Below are 15722 nucleotides of genomic sequence, written 5' to 3'. Positions count from 1 at the left end.
TCTCTGGCTCTTTTCCAGTGATGGAAATTTAGCTTCTCCTTCTCTTTATCTGTATCTCTTCCCTCTTGGTTCTCCCACTCTCTAGAACAAAACAACCAGCAGGCGAGCCTGTGGCATTCCAAGAACAGACACTAGCAGGAACAAAGGTTACAGAAGCGAGTGACTCTAAGAATCAAGCAAGACATGGAATGGCAGAAAATTAAATTCTGAGTCCCTAAAAGACATGATGCAAAGACGACCTCCTCTCCCAAGGACATGTCCTCATCCCACGTTGACTGTGTGTGGCCATTTCAGGAAAAGCAAATAATGGAGAATCTGCTTGGATGATACTTAGACCTGGGACAACTAAAAGGAGTTGCACTTACACAACTCGATGCAGCAGAGTCCCCTGGGAGGAGCCCCAGTCACACGGGGAGAGACAGTCACAGCTGTAATAAATAATGGCTAACATGTATTAAGCACTGGCTGAGTCCTCGGCATACATTACATTACAGAATTCAATGTGCACCTCAATGTTCTGGGGGTGTATTTTTAGGAGAACTGTAGCACAAAGAGGGTAAGTGTCTTACTAACTGTGTGGCTCATCTGCAAAGCAGGGGTTGTCTGACCCCATGGGGTTGCCACAAGTATTCAATTAGTTTTATTTTACAATTAGAACAGTGGCAGGCTGAAGAAGTAAAGTATACAAGTATTTGTTATGCAAAAACAAATTCGTTGTAAATCTCCATCTTACAGATAAGAAAATGCATTCTAGTTTTGGTTCTGTTGCTGACAAACTATGGGACTTCAGGAAAGGTGGTGAAGCTCTTGGGTCTTAATTGCCTCTTAAAATCCTCAGAGTACAAATAATCATTTGTACTCAATGATTATTTGGATCCTTTTTCAGCTCCAAGCTTCTTCTGATGAGCAGAACATAATTTCTTTGTAGCTTTTCCTTCACCTAACTCCCCTTGTGCTCATAATCTAGGGATCTTAACCGGCAGGGAGACGGGGAGTTTGTGTAAAGGACCAGGGGCATTTGGGGTTGTCTTGATGACAAGGGGGCCATACTGCATTTGGTAGGAGAGTGAAAGGATGCTTAGTGTTCAGCAATGCTTGCTGCAGTCCCACCCAAGATGCGAATGGCTCTCCTGTAGAAAATATAGTCAGCTTCAGAATGCTGGTAGAAATCATGATGTAACTCACAGAAATGCAAAGGGAAGGTTTTCTGTCAAAGTTGTGGAGTCACCCAGCCATGGAACCATGCAAACTGTGGCCAGACAGCTCTGCTTCCATATTCTCATGCAGCTAAACAGTCACACAATTAGGCAGCTATGCAACCACACAGCTGGATGTCCATGGAGCCATGCCCCAAATCCCACAGTTTTGAAACCAAGCAATAGCCTATCACATTCTTCAAATGCAAGACAGATACCAAAGTAAGTGTGTTCCTAGCTTGTCAATCTCAGACAACAGTAATGGCAAGCCTTTTTAGGGGATGGGTGATGAGCAAGACCCAATTCCTGACCCCAAGAAACACTCATTCCCGGGGAAGGGCAGACCTGCACACATGTGCAGAGGCTGACCATACAGCAGTGGAAATAGTGATGAGAAGAAAAGGCATATGGGGAAAACAGAGATTCATTCCACTTGGGGAGGGCCTAGGGAGGCTTTGCAGAGCGAGTGGCTTTTGGGTTAGATTTGTACAATGAGTAAGGGTGAGGGTAATATGTTCCATCGGAGGAAGCTGCAAGACTAAAGACACAGAGAAGGAAGGAAAGGGCAGGCCCAGTGAGAACTCAATAGTGTGGAATTGGCAGAAATAGAAGGCTCAGACCTGATGGCTGAAGGCCTGGAATGCCATGCCAAGAATTTCATCATTTGTCTAGTAGGAAATAGCGGTCATGAAACATTATTGGGCACAAGGGTGACACAATCACATCCATCCTCCAGAAAGACTCTTTGGCAGGAATGTGAAAAATGAACTGAAGAAAAGTCAGAAGTAAACGAGAGGTTTAGAGGTTCCAGCAGGGACACATAATCCTATCTCTGCTTCCACTGACACTGGAATAAAGCCCAAACCCCTGCCCATCACTCACAAGGCCCTAAATAGTCTACATCCATACAGACATCCTCTCCTACCCGACATCCCCCCCCACCGCCAGTTTCCCCCAATTACCTTCACCTCACTCTGGGCCTCAAACACATCAAGCTCATTCCTGTCTCAGGGCCTTTGCACTGCTGGGGGCCCTTCCTGGAGCACTCTGTCCCCTAATGCTCACAAGGCAGCTCCTGCTCTTCACTCACAAGTTAGCTCCTTCCTCAAAGACCCCTTCCTTCACCACCCAATCTGCTTCCCCATATCCAGTCATTCTCTATTTTATTATCTTGGTTTTCTTCACGGTGCTTACCAATGTTTGAAATTGCCTTGGTTATTTCTTTCTCTACCCATCACCATTAGCTCAAACCCAAATGTAAGCTCTGAGAGAAGAATCTTTGTCTTGTCCACTGCTCGAACCCCAGCATCTAAAACAGCACTCATTCCAGAGTGGGTTCTGAAGAATATTTGTGGGAAGGAAGGAAGGAAGGAAGGAAGGAAGGAAGGAAGGAAGGAAGGAAGGAAGGAAGGAAGGAAAGAAGGGAGGGAGGGAGGGAGGGAGGGAGAGAGGGAGGAAGGAAGGAAAGGAAGAAAGGATTTTCTGTGTGATAAATACACAAAATTCAACTGAGCTTGTGATTTTGTAAGAGACACACACGGAGGAATAGGGGAGGAAGGGAATGACTATCTAGCCACCAAGATGCCCCCACATCCAGGAAGGGCAGTGGTAGGTGATTTGAAGGGGACCATTAATGAGGGTTGGAACTAGGGCAGCAGTCGGGCCTGGAAAGAAAGGAACAATTCACTGCAACCATTCATTTCAGCGACAGGCTGTAGAAGTTGGTGCCTGATTAGATGTGCAGAGAAAGATAGGAGTAAAACAAAAATAACCCGAGTCTTACACCTGAACAACCAGAGATGATTCTGATGAACAGAGAGGGATGGCACCATAGGGTGGGCAGTTATGTGGGAGAAGAGGTTAATTTGGTTTGGGGCAAGTTGAATTTGAGGAACTTGGCTGACAATATTTGGATGCCTTGTGATAGTTGGAAATGTGGTCTGGAATCAGGAGCAGATATGGTGGGAAGCAGCCACTGGGAGGATAACATCAGCAGCAGGTGAGTCCTCTGGGAGAGCCTGCTGGATGAGAGAAGAGAACTGGGCAAGGGCATGAAGAGACGTGGGTGGAGCCTGGGACAAATCAGGAAAGAGGAACTAAAAAAGGAGGACGAGGCAGAGAAGACGTAATCAGAGGTGGAAGGGAAATGGTGGTGTAATGAAACTGAGGGAGAAGGTCCATTTCCAAAATGTGGAGGAAGGGTAGGCAGAGGAGACTGGCCAGGTCAGTGGTGCTGAAAGCTGCAGAAAGGGACATGAGCGCTGACTCTCCATTTACAAGGTAATTGGTACTCTGTGAGAAGAGCTTCAGTAGATTAATAGGAATGGAAATTTCCTGTAACACATGTGCAGGAATCTATCTGGACCCATCTGCTTCTCCCCAGTGAGACTTGGGGGAACAGGGACTGATGCAAATATGCTAATGCTCAGAAGGTTTACTATGCCACAGTGGTAAAGTCCTTTGTTTCTGACCCTGGAGTCTCATGTCTTACCAGTATTCAAGAAACTGTGACAGGCTAACTTGTAGGGTAAAATCCTTCACAGTTATTAAAACTGCCATGCTCTTCTAGAAACTTGCCATTCCTCCATTAAGAAGTAGAGTCTGATTCCCCTTCCTTTAAATCTGGGCAGGCTTGTGACTCATTTGTAACCAATAGAGTACAGGAGAAGTAACACTGTATAATTTCCAAGACTAGGACACAAAAGGCAAAGCAGCTTCTACCTTGCTAGCTGGGGCTTGCTCTGGAGTTCTGAGCAGTTACGCAAACATACTGACTGCCCTGGGCCACCATGCTGTGAGGAAGCCCAAACTAGCCCTTGCAGAAAGAGCATATGGAGAAGTCCTGGGACTTTACTGAGAGAGATGCCCAGGCAGTCCCAGCTGTTCCATCTGACAGCAAAACCCCAGCAATTTTATTCAACAAATAACTTTAGGTTTTTGCTTTTCAACTTTTTGCTTTTAGACTTTTTGCTTTTCAAAACATCTCAGTCACCTTCAAAGGATGAAGATTTACAACTAGTGAATGTGGTCAAAAGAACAGGCCCAAGCTGGGCATGGTGGCTCATTCCTGTAATCCCAACACTTCCAGAGGCCAAGGTGGGAGAATTGCTTCAGCCCAGGAGTTGGAGACCAGCATGGGTAATATGGCAAAACCCCATCTCTATGAAAAAAAAATTTTTAATTAGCTGGGCATGGCAGCTCACCTGTGGTCCCAGCTAGTTGGGAGGCTGAGGTAGAAAAACTGCTTGAGACCAGGAGATCAAGGCTGCAGTGAACCGTGATCATACCACCATGCTTCAGCCTGCGGGACAGAGCAAACCCCCGTTTCAAAAAAACAAAAACAAAAAACAAAGAACAGGTCCAGAGATGTGAACAGATTGTATATAGGGCAGAAAAGGCAGTTTTTACAGAATTATATAAAAAGATGGCAACTTCACTCTTAGAGATGCACACTAAAACTAACTGAGCTACAATTCCATACCTACTAACGTGATAAAAATCCCTAAGTTTGATAATATACCCTGCTGGCAGGTTATAGGGAAACAGGCACTTTCATATGCTGCTGATGGGAATGCAAAATGGCACAAGGCCTCTGGGGGGAAATTTGGCAACATCTAGCAAAATTACATTTGCATTCAGCATCTGGCCCAGCCGTACCACTTTTTAGGGATCTACCTAAATCTACACTGGCAAAAAATGAAAAGACACCTGGGCAAGATTATTTATTACAGTAAAAGATTGGGAACAGACCTAATGGCTATCAGTAGGATACTGGTTTACTGAACTAGGGCACATCCACACAATTGAGCACTATGCAGCTATAAAAAGGAATGAGGAATTTATATAGTGCTTTGAAGTGATATCTGGGATATAGTCTTTGGTGAAAGCCAAGGGATAGAACAGTAGGTATAGTATGTTGCCTTTTATCTTAAAAATGAAAAGCATCTAACTATATAGATACAGATATAGATGTAGAGATTTGTGTGTATGTGTGCGTATGTTTGCTTGTTTGAAAAAAAAAAAAAAAGATAAACCAAAAACTAATAAAATGGTTATCTATAGGATGACAAAGGAATCAGAGGAAAGGGGGCAGAGATGATGAAAGCCGAACTTTTTATATGTAGCTTATTTTATAGATTTGTCTTTAGAACCATGTAAATGTTTGAACAATATAAAACAAAATTAAACTGAAATGAAAGAAATAGCAATTTTTCCTGAAATACAAAAGTAAAATGAAACAAACGAACCTACCTATCTAGCAAGTGGATGGCTTAACCACTGTGATGGTTAATACTGAGTGTCAACTTGATTGGATTGAAGGATGCAAAGTATTGATCCTGGGTGTGTCTGTGAGGGTGTTGCCAAAGGAGATTAACATTTGAGTCAGTGGACTGGGAAAGGCTCTCTTTGCTCCTTAGCTTGCAGAGAGCCTAGTGTGGGACCTTGTGATCATGTAAGTTAATGCTCAATAAACTCATATATATATATATATATATCCTATTAGTTCTGTCCCTCTAGAGAACCCTAATACAACCACCCAGCAAGAAATTATTTCAATGTACTTTAAAACACAGTAATCTAACTATATGTTCCTATTGGGATATACCCTAAAGACAAAATCTCCCACAAAATCTTTACAAACATTTTCAGTCATCACGTTGAGGGAGGAAAATAGTCTGGAGGTAGGGAACATAAGGCTGATCCACACTTCAGCTATAACAGGAAACATCCTCTCCATAGGGCATAGGTGGTAAATGACTTTGTAACTTTACTTCATCCTCTCCATTTACATAGGGCATACCCAAAGTAACCAGTGGAATCCTCTAGGGGATATTTAAACTCCTCAAAATTCTGTAATGGGGCCTTTGAGCCCCTATGCTCAGGCCTGCTCTTACACTGTGGAGTGTACTTTCATTCTCAATAAATCCCCCTTCATTCTTTCCTTGCTTTGTTTGTGCATTTTGTCTAATTATGTGTTCAAGATGCCAAGAAACTGGACTCCCTCCACCATTAACAATACTGTTACATATGTAAGACAAAGAAACCTTAGTTGCTTACTTATAATGTTGTTAGGAACCAAGAATTTTAGCATCTAAAAAAAGAATAAAGTTTTAAAAGGATGAAAAATCTGAATTGATAATATCAATACAAACACATAGTCTCTTTAAAAATAGTTTCTGGTTCTGTCCAGTGAAAAGGGATATAAACAACAACCAACCCAGTAGCAACAAGCAGCCTAGGTGCTCAGGCTGTAGGCTCTAAGTATTATATTTCAGTTACAGGAACCAGGGCTCCTTAGAGAAATCAATAATTCCAAGTCCTAGCCCAGAAAAATAAAAGAATGAGCCTAGAAAAACATAATAAGCCTAGAAATAATAATAAGCCTAGAAAAACATACCATACCAGAAAGCCAGGACTATCAAAGACTACTAGAGGTGTGTGAAAAGGAGTCAAGAGTCAAACAGGGGCTCCCACTAGCCAAAGATGGGAAACCCCAAGCACACACATACAAGATATTAAGTGCAATGAATTAAAACCCATCCAATACGCTAATGAGCCATGAATCCATCATGATGCTTTAAGAAACACTCTTTGGGTCACCTTCAGAGGATACTAGGGGAGAAACTGAGAACTGACCATTAAAGGGAAACATCTGGCATTAACTCAGACTTTTCAGGGAAGCCAAAGAGGATGTGGGGAAAAGTTATTCTTTATAAAAGAATTTCTGGTAATAAATGTTGAAGAAATGTTAGACTATCACCACTTTGTAATTCTTAATGAAATAATGGATGTAGGCAATGATTATCAATAGCTGCTAAAAGCATTAGGTAGAAAGCTGAAGAGAAACTTTATAAAGGATGGATCAGGTGGCCTAAGCCAATCTTAACATCACAAAAAATGAGAGACAACCTGATGTGTGGTTCCTGATGCAGAATACCTCATCAATTATGAAGTTTCTTACTAAAAAATCAAACCGGAATTCCATCAAGCCCATTGTTCTATTAGTTTACAGAGAATACAGAAACTTTTTTCAATTAATTAATTAATTTTTAAATTGACAAATAAAATTTTATATATGGTGTACAACATGATGTTTTCATATATATATTATTGAATGACTAAATCAAGCTAATTAACATATTCATGATCTCAGATATCTTTCTTTGTGGTGAGATCATTTAAAATCTACTTTTTAAGCAATTTTCAAATACAGTTGTCCCTCCCTACCTGCAGCTTTCATTTTTGCAGTTTCAGTTACCTATGGTCAACCAAAGTCCAAAAATATTAAATGGAAAGTTCCAGAAATAAACAATTCATAAGTTTTAAATTGTGTGCCATTCTGAGTAGCATGATGAAATGTCTCGCTATCTTGCTCTGTCTTGCCTGGGATGCGTATGTATGTATTGTATGTATTGTATACATGTATTGTCCTATGTATCCGTGCTGTAGACACCATTGGCCTGTTAGCTACTTTGTAGCCCTCTTGGTGATCAGATCAATTGTCCAGGTATCATGGTGCTTGCATTCAAGTCACCCTTCTTTTACTTAATAATGGCACCAAAGCAAGAGTAGTGATGGTGGCAATTCCGATATGCCAAAGAGAAACCCTAAAGTGCTTCTTTAAAATAAGGTGTGAAAGTTCTCTATTTGGTAAGGAAAGGAAGAACCGTATATATAGGATTTTGTACTAATTGTGGCTTCAGGCATCCCCTGGAAGTATTGGAACTTGTTCTCCATGGATAAGGAGGAACTACTCTATACAATACATTGTTATTAACTCTAGTCACTATGTTGTGCAATAGATTTCTTAAAGGTTTTCCTCCTGTCTAACTGAATATAGCAACATTTTAAACAACACCACAGGGAGGCAATCAGCAAAATCCAAAAAATTAGAAACTCTGCAAGACAAAACAACCAGTTTCTTCAACAAATAAATTGAAGGGGAAAGGGAGGAAATGGGAAACCTATAAACTGAAAGAAACAAGAAAAATATAAACCAAAGACAATATGCAGACATTGTTTGTATCTCAATTCAAACAAACCAATGATAGAAAAACATTTATGAGACCATTGGGAAAATTTGGACACTGGCTGAATTTTTATTACATTAGATAATTAAGAATTAAGGAATTTTCATTAATTTGAGATGTGATAATGGTATTGTGGTTATATATTAGGTTGAAGCATATAGAATTGCTGATATTACACCATTTCAACCTATGAAAAATGACAATTTCATATAGTCCAATCCAATATCTTTTTACTTTTTAAAATTTTTCTTTTGAAACAGGGTCTTGCTCTGTTGCCCAGGCTGGAGTGCAGTGGTGTAATCTCAGCTCACTGTAACCTCTGCCTCCCGGGCTCAAGCAATCTTCCCACTCAGCCTCCAGAATAGCTGGGACTACAGGCATGCACCACCACACTTGGCTAAGTTTTTTTTTCTGAGATGGAACCTCACTCTGCAGCCCAGGCTGGAGTGCAGTGGCATGATCTCGGCTCACTGCAAGCTCCACCTCCTGGGCTCATGCTATTCTCCTGCTTCAGCCTCCCAAGTAGCTGGGACTACAGGCACCGGCCACCATGCCCAGGTAATTTTTTGCATTTTTAGTAGAGACAGGGTTTCACTGTGTTAGCCAGGATGGTCTCGACCTCCTGACCTCGTGATTCTCCTGCCTCGGCTTCCCAAAGTGCTGGGATTACAGGTGTGAGCCACTGTGCCCTGTCACGCTTGGCTAATTTAAAAAAAAAAAAAAAAAAAATTTGTAGAGATGAGGCCTCACTATATTGCCCAGGCTGGTCTCAAACTCATAGGCTCAAGTGATCCTCCTGCCTCAGCTTCCCAATGTGCTGGGATTACTGGTGTGAGCCACCATGCCAGCCCCAATATCTTTTTTAAAGAGTCCTAATTTCTTAAAGATTCATACTAAAGTATTCGTGGATGAAGTTACATGACTTCCAGAATTTGCTTCAAAATTACCCAATTGATGAAGGGGAACGGAGGCAGAGATGAAACAATATTTGCAATGTGTTGAAGCTGTGATGGATACATGGGGGTTTATTATACTATTCTCTCTCTCTCTCTCTCTCTATATATATATATATAGCTTGAAATATGTGTGTATAGTTTTAAAGTTTCAAATTTTCATATATGTTTGAAATGTTATATTAAAAAATGTCTAAGGCTACAATTAAGGGGTTCTATAATTGTTTTGAGCAATTGCAACCAGATGGTGTTTGATGCTCAGTTGAAGAAATAATCCCCATTTGTGTGGTGTGTGTGTGTGTACCTACACACATATTCAAATCACCTTTTCATATAACTTTTTTGTATATCATATACATTCCACACTAATTTTTTGCTTACTGCTACAGGATTTTGGAATCCCAAGAACAGTCAGTGTTTGAATTTTGAATTTATGTTCAAAAGAGACAAATATGGCTAAAGGGCGTGGGCACACTCTCTCTGGGTCTCCGTGTTAACATTTTTAGTAGCTTCTATTTAAATGGTGCTTTTTCTCTAAGAAGATCGTTGGGTATTTTCTGAAAGCTTACATAATGGGTGGAAGACCCCCGCCTCTGCAGAGGAACACCTGATTCAGAAAAGTAAACACCATAACAGCAACCCATTCATCAGCTGCCCAGACTCACAACCAAGCAGACATGCAGCGACTTTCCAAAAACCCTCATTTCTGGCATTACAGCCTGTGGCAATAACTGAGAGTTAAGGAAAGTGAAACTCAGAGAGACACAGGGAGATGATTATTCCTCACGCCTCTTAGAAGAGCATTCCACCCTCTCAGAAGAAGCACTTTCTGAATCTGATTCAGCTGAGAAAACAACTCAGGCCATGGTAGCTGCACCCAGCTCTCTAAATCAACATCAACAGTGACCTGTGCTGAAGGGACAAAGGCGTCCCAACATTCCTCAGAGCCCAAGGCTAGGAGAACTCCTCGAGAAGATGAAATTGATCTTCAAGCACCCTCTACCTTACTCTGCATGATGCCACATTCTTCCTGAATCCCACCCAACTCAAGAGCATGATTTGCATAATAAAATCTCTAATACCTTGATGAGCAAATGTTATCCGAGATACTTTAAAAACTGCTTCCAAGGTAAGAAATGAGCTTAATTCCATTAATTCGTTGTCTGTTCATTATTCTAGAAACATTGTTTGAGTATTCAGCATGTGCTGAGCTATTTAGAGGTGTATTTGAGGGTTAGGACTAGTAACTGCAAATCCTATACTTTTTTTTCTCTCTTCCACACTGCCTTGGGGATCAAAGACAGTGGCTCTTAAATCTGGTTGTGCTTCAAAATCACCTAGGACAGGAGTGGGCATTGGAACACAGACACGCTCATTCATTGATGTATTGTCTATAGCTGCTTTGGCATTAAAAACAGAGAAGTTGAGTAGTTGCAAAAGAAATCACATAGCCCACAAAGCCTAAAATATTTACCCTCTGTCCCTTTACAGAAAAAGTTTGCCAACCTCTGATCTACGACCTCTGGACCAGCAACATCGGCATCACTTGGAAGCCTGTCAAACACGCAGAATCTGAGGTCTACCCCAGACCTACAAAACTCCACTCTCCAGGGACCTAGAGAACATGGAGACACTGCAGGTTTTCTAGCCTCACCCGCACTACCAAATCAGAAGTGCCAGGGGTGGGACCTTTGTTTGAGATTCCCCAGGTGAATCTGATATGTAGTCACTAGGGAAGCAGAAAGATGAGTAAGGTGATTACGCCCCTACCCCTGCCAGGTCTTCCTGTGGGACTGCTGCACCAGATTCTCCAGCTGCTGGGAGAGTTAGCTGCTAAAGGATCACAGCTGAGTGCCTCTCCAGGCACTGATCCTGTGGAAGGAAATGACCTTACCCAAGGTCACATCTCCTTGCTGGGGGAAGCCTGCATCCAACACCTGGCCAATACAGGGTAAAAACGCCCTGTCTTCTCAATTGCTGAATGGTCATTCCAGCTCCAGAGCTCCCTGGGGCATCAGCTGAAACCCCTATTGCAACAGCCATTCCACTCCTCCGTCTGCCCTGGCCTGTGCCCCTCACCCTGTTGGAGAAACTGGGATGCTGACTGAATTATTATTACATTACAGAATTAAGAAATTTTCATTAATTTTTAGGTGTGATGATGGTATTGTGGTTATATATTAGTTTGAAGTATATGAAATTGCTAATACTACACTATTTCAACCTACAAAAATAATAGTTTCTTATGGTCCAATCTAATATCTTTTTTAAAGAGTCCTAGTTTCTCAGAGATTCATACCGAAGTATTCATGGATGAAGTTACATGACTTGTGGAATTTGCTTCAAAAATGTCTAATTGGTGAAGGGGAATAGAGGCAGAGATGAAACAAGATTTGCAATATGTTGATAATTTTTGAAGCTGATGATGGGTACATGGAGGTTTATTATACTATTCTCCATATATATATATATGTATATATCCAAGATATATATATATCTTGAGATAGATTAAGAGGCCCACATCACAGCTGGTTTACTAGAGCTCTCTCCAGTAAGGGTTTATCTCAGAGTCTGTTTCTGAGCTCTGTCTTTAAGAGTATACAGTATAATAGCAGAAATAAGTCACAATGATAAATAAGAAAACTCAAAATGGAGTAAGTGTCCTAAATGGCATGTGCTATCAGGGAACACATAACTGAAGCAGAAGGGCAGGAGCAGTAGGCCTTTGGGGTGATGGGTGAGGCTGTGGGATCAGATGGGATGCCCTTTGAGGCACCTGATCCCATTGCGCCACCCGTCACCCCAAAGGCTGTATGAAGAGGCTGGAGAGAAAGCCTTGAATTCCACACTAAGACATTTGCATTCAGTAGATAGCGGGAAATCATGAAAGGCTTTGAGTAGAAGAATAACACAATAATGATCCCAGCTGTGCTTGAGGAGTATTCACCTGGCAATAATGTAAAGGGGATTGGAGTGGGAGTGACTGAGGGTGGGAAGACTAGTCCAAAAGTTGTTGCAAATGCTAGGTGAAAGGCGGTGAGGACAGAAGCTAGCAATCTGTGAAGGGGCTGGTATACAGGAAAGACCACAGGGCTCAGAATGAGACAGACCCGAGTTCCAAACCCCACCCCGCTGCTCACAGCCCATGTACACATACAAAAGCCATCCCACCGCTCTGACTACCCCCTTCTGTAAAATGGAAATAATAGAGTTAGGTAATAAATCTGCAAAGCCCGGCACATGCTGAGCACCCAATTAATGGAAGCCACACCATGAGGTTGTAGCTGTGTTCGTTTGTGCTTGTACATCGTCACTTATCACCCCAGCAAGAAAGTGTGAGCCTGACTGCTATGAAGACTGCCCTTGAAAAGTGATTCTTGGAGGTAATCGTTTAATGAGGCCTTGGTTTCAAACACTCCAGTTGTTTATTGAGGTGCTTAAACCTGAATCATTCCTCTTAGGAAGGGTGCACAGGAGATCTCTGCTTCCATTGTAACCGCTGCCATGCCCTGTTGTTATGGCGACCGGTTTCCCAAACTGCCCTGCTATTTTCTGCAAGCCTTTCCAGTTTCTTAATGCCCTAAAGTCCACAAACCCTAGAGACAGCAGCACGGTGGGTCTTCCACAGAAAACACTGTCATCTCTTTAAATTTGCCAGTTGGCTGTGAGCTGCTTCTCCAACAGAAGCTCCCAGCCTGAGCAGCAGTGTGACCCTGCACAGCAGACTTCCACAAATGTTCTCACTAACTGGAAATTGGTTCAGTGGAGTATTAGCTGGCACATCAATTTCTGGTTGGCATTAATCTTGCAGGAAAATGAGGCAGAAGGCAAGGGAATGTCCACCGTGCATTTCATGTACATTGCACAGTCTGAAGTTAAAAGACCATTCTAAAAGATGTAAGTTTAAGATATTGCAGCATTATTTTTAAAATTATTTCAATATTAGCACATGTAGTTTTTCCAGAAAATGTTTACCTTATGAACTTACTTGAAACATGAAACTATTAAAAACAGTATATTATTATTGTTGTTATGGCAAAATTGTAATACTAGCAATCTTGTCACCTTGGTTTCTGGCAGAACTTCTCTCCCTCCTCACTTACTTAATTCCTTTTCCCCTTCCCTCTTGTTCCTGCAAATCTTCTCTCCTCTCTGACCACAGCTTTAGGATAAAAGATGTGACCACTTTGCTGGCAGCCTGCCCAGTATCTGTTCTACCATTTTTCCTTTGCCAAGAGGACCCTGATACTTTTAGGGTAGCTTGAAAGTTCCCTGTGTAGAAGGAAATGACCTCACACAATATCACGTCCCCTTGCTGGGGAAGCCCACATCCAATGCCTGGTCAATACAGGGTAAAAAACTAAAAGTGTTGAGTTCCTAGACGCCGTGCAGCCCAGAACACCTACGTCATACAGTTCTGACCAATGAGACCCAAGCAAAGTTTACTGGATTCTAGGAAAACTATCATTTTACAGATAAGGAACAGATCAGGCAGAATGCCCCTTTCTGCCCTTCTCATTCTTCCCATTTGAAATAAGATGGTGCAGCATCTTGAAGCCATGAGGATGAAATCCATACACTAAGGATGGCAGAACAATAAACCCAAAGGAGCCCAGCTCCTCAACAATGTCTGTGACTGGGTGTGCCCGCTGACCTCCAGACCTCTGTACAGAGCTTCCATGGGCTAAATCCCATTCCTGGAGTTGGTTTCTGCTCAGGCAGCCAGATGCACTCCCTAACTGGTCCAACAGGTGAGGAGGGTTCCCTTCATTCAGCAAACATCCACCGAGGGCCTGCTCTGTGCTGGGTACTGCACTAAGCCCTTGGACTGTAACAGTGGATGAGTCTGTCAGACCCTTGACCTCACGGAGCAAGAGAGTCAAAAACTAAACAGTAAATGAACAAGACCATGACAGGCTGTGGTGTTAGGAAGGAAATGGCCAGCCGGCCACTGGGGAAGGCTGGTCTCTCTGAGGAGGTGACATCTGAACTGAGAACCAAAGGGTGAAGAGGAGTTAACCACACAGAGGGGGGCGGGTGTGGGGAGGAAGCACATTCCAGCAAGTGTGAAGGCCTGTGACAGGAAGGGGCTCCGTGTATTCAGAGAACAGAGGGGAATCAAGCATGGCCGGAACATGCTGAGCAAAAGACAGAGCAGAGTAAACAATGAAATCATGCTGGAAAAGCAGCAGGGACCTCGTCATGCAGGCCCCCGGAGGCCAAGGAAGGGACTGGGATTTTATTCTACACATAGTAGAACAGGAAGCTATCAGAAGGCATTAAATAAGAGAGTGACAGGACCTGACATGTTTTTAAAAGATCGTTCCGCCTAAGACATGAAGAATGAATTGTCAAGGGTATGAATGGAAGCAGGCTATGGCAGATGTTCAAGTGGAAGACAGATGTGGCTTGGCTTGGGGAGGGCCTGTGGAGACGCAGAGTAGACCTTCATACAAATGGAGCTGCCTGTGAGCTTCCTGTATATGATTACAACAAGGAGCAACCTTGTCAGTGAACTTAGAATTCAAATGGACGGACTAAGAGGAAAGGATGGCTAAAGATGTTTAGAAACCCTCAGATGGCAAGAAGGATGTATGCTGGGTCACTGGAAGGAAAAATGGGAGAATTCACAGAAAGTCTGTGATTTTTTTTGATATTCAGAGAGAAAGTATAGGATAGCATCGGGGGCTACTGTATGGGGTCTGTTACTGCATATTAATGAGGAATGAATAGAATTGCTGAGAGGTGGTGAGATCATCGTTCTAGAGCATGAATTGCTCATAGGGGCAATCACAACATTCATGACTTTTTCCAGAAATGCTGGGCAGCTCCAAAACAAGTGTGTAAGGAACAGAGGGGAAAGGTGACCCAAGGTTTGAGATTGGCATGACAAGCCTGGTGCAAGCTTGAGGATGTGAGGGGATCCTGGCTGCTAGAATGCACAACACTGAAACACTAGGCCCTTCATACTTGTGAATGCATTAATTCTTCAATAAGTCCCGTCCTACTATGTGGAAACTGAAACCCAGAGAGGCTAAGAAACTTGCTCAGGGTCACACAGCTGATAAATGCCTGTTATTAAAATCAAATTCCTAGGCCATGCGAGGTGGCTCACGCCTTGAATCCCATCATTTTGGGAGGCCGAAGCAGGCGGATCACGAAGTCAGGAGATTAAGACCATCCTGGCTAGCACTGTGAAACCCGTCTCTACTAAAAATACAAAAAATTAACCGGGTACGGTGGCATGTGCCTGTAGTCCCAGCTACTCGGGAGGCTGAGGGAGGAGAATCGCTTGAACCCGGGAGGTGGAGGTTGCAGTGAGCTAAGATCAAGCCACTGCACTCCAGCCTGGGCAACAGAGCGAGACCCCATCTCAAAAAAAAAAAAAAAAAATCAAATTCCTTAACAACTGAACTATTATATTATTCCAAACAAAGTAACAGGGAGAGTGATGGATGAAGAGATCAGGTTGAGGTCCAGGGACCTGAGGTCATGATGCTCGCAAAAAGCTGGCTCACTAGTTGGGGAGGAAGTGTACGAAA

General features: G+C 42.7%; 1 protein-coding gene and 1 long non-coding RNA gene across 4 annotated transcripts in view; one reads left to right on the top strand and one right to left on the bottom strand.

The window, feature by feature from the left end:
- The window catches only part of LOC135964791 (uncharacterized), a 32436-nt gene extending 19234 nt beyond the window's left edge, over positions 1 to 13202 (top strand). Inside the window, exons 2-4 of the long non-coding RNA XR_010577435.2 lie at positions 86 to 556; positions 9570 to 10309; positions 10672 to 13202. This is a non-coding gene — a long non-coding RNA (uncharacterized lncRNA). The remainder of the gene's footprint in view (positions 1 to 85; positions 557 to 9569; positions 10310 to 10671) is intronic.
- BAALC (BAALC binder of MAP3K1 and KLF4) overlaps positions 1 to 15722 on the bottom strand; it is an 82355-nt gene that overhangs the window by 56585 nt on the left and 10048 nt on the right. Inside the window, exon 2 of one of the 3 annotated variants that reach the window (XR_012416582.1) lies at positions 4400 to 4497. The exons of the other annotated variants lie outside the window; for them this stretch is intronic. The gene's annotated coding sequence lies outside the window, so the exon portion shown is untranslated. The remainder of the gene's footprint in view (positions 1 to 4399; positions 4498 to 15722) is intronic. 3 annotated transcript variants of the gene reach the window in all.

Source organism: Macaca fascicularis, chromosome 8, assembly GCF_037993035.2.
Source record: "Macaca fascicularis isolate 582-1 chromosome 8, T2T-MFA8v1.1".
In the NCBI taxonomy this organism is placed as follows: Eukaryota; Metazoa; Chordata; class Mammalia; order Primates; family Cercopithecidae; genus Macaca; species Macaca fascicularis.
This window is presented reverse-complemented; position numbering and strand designations above follow the sequence as displayed.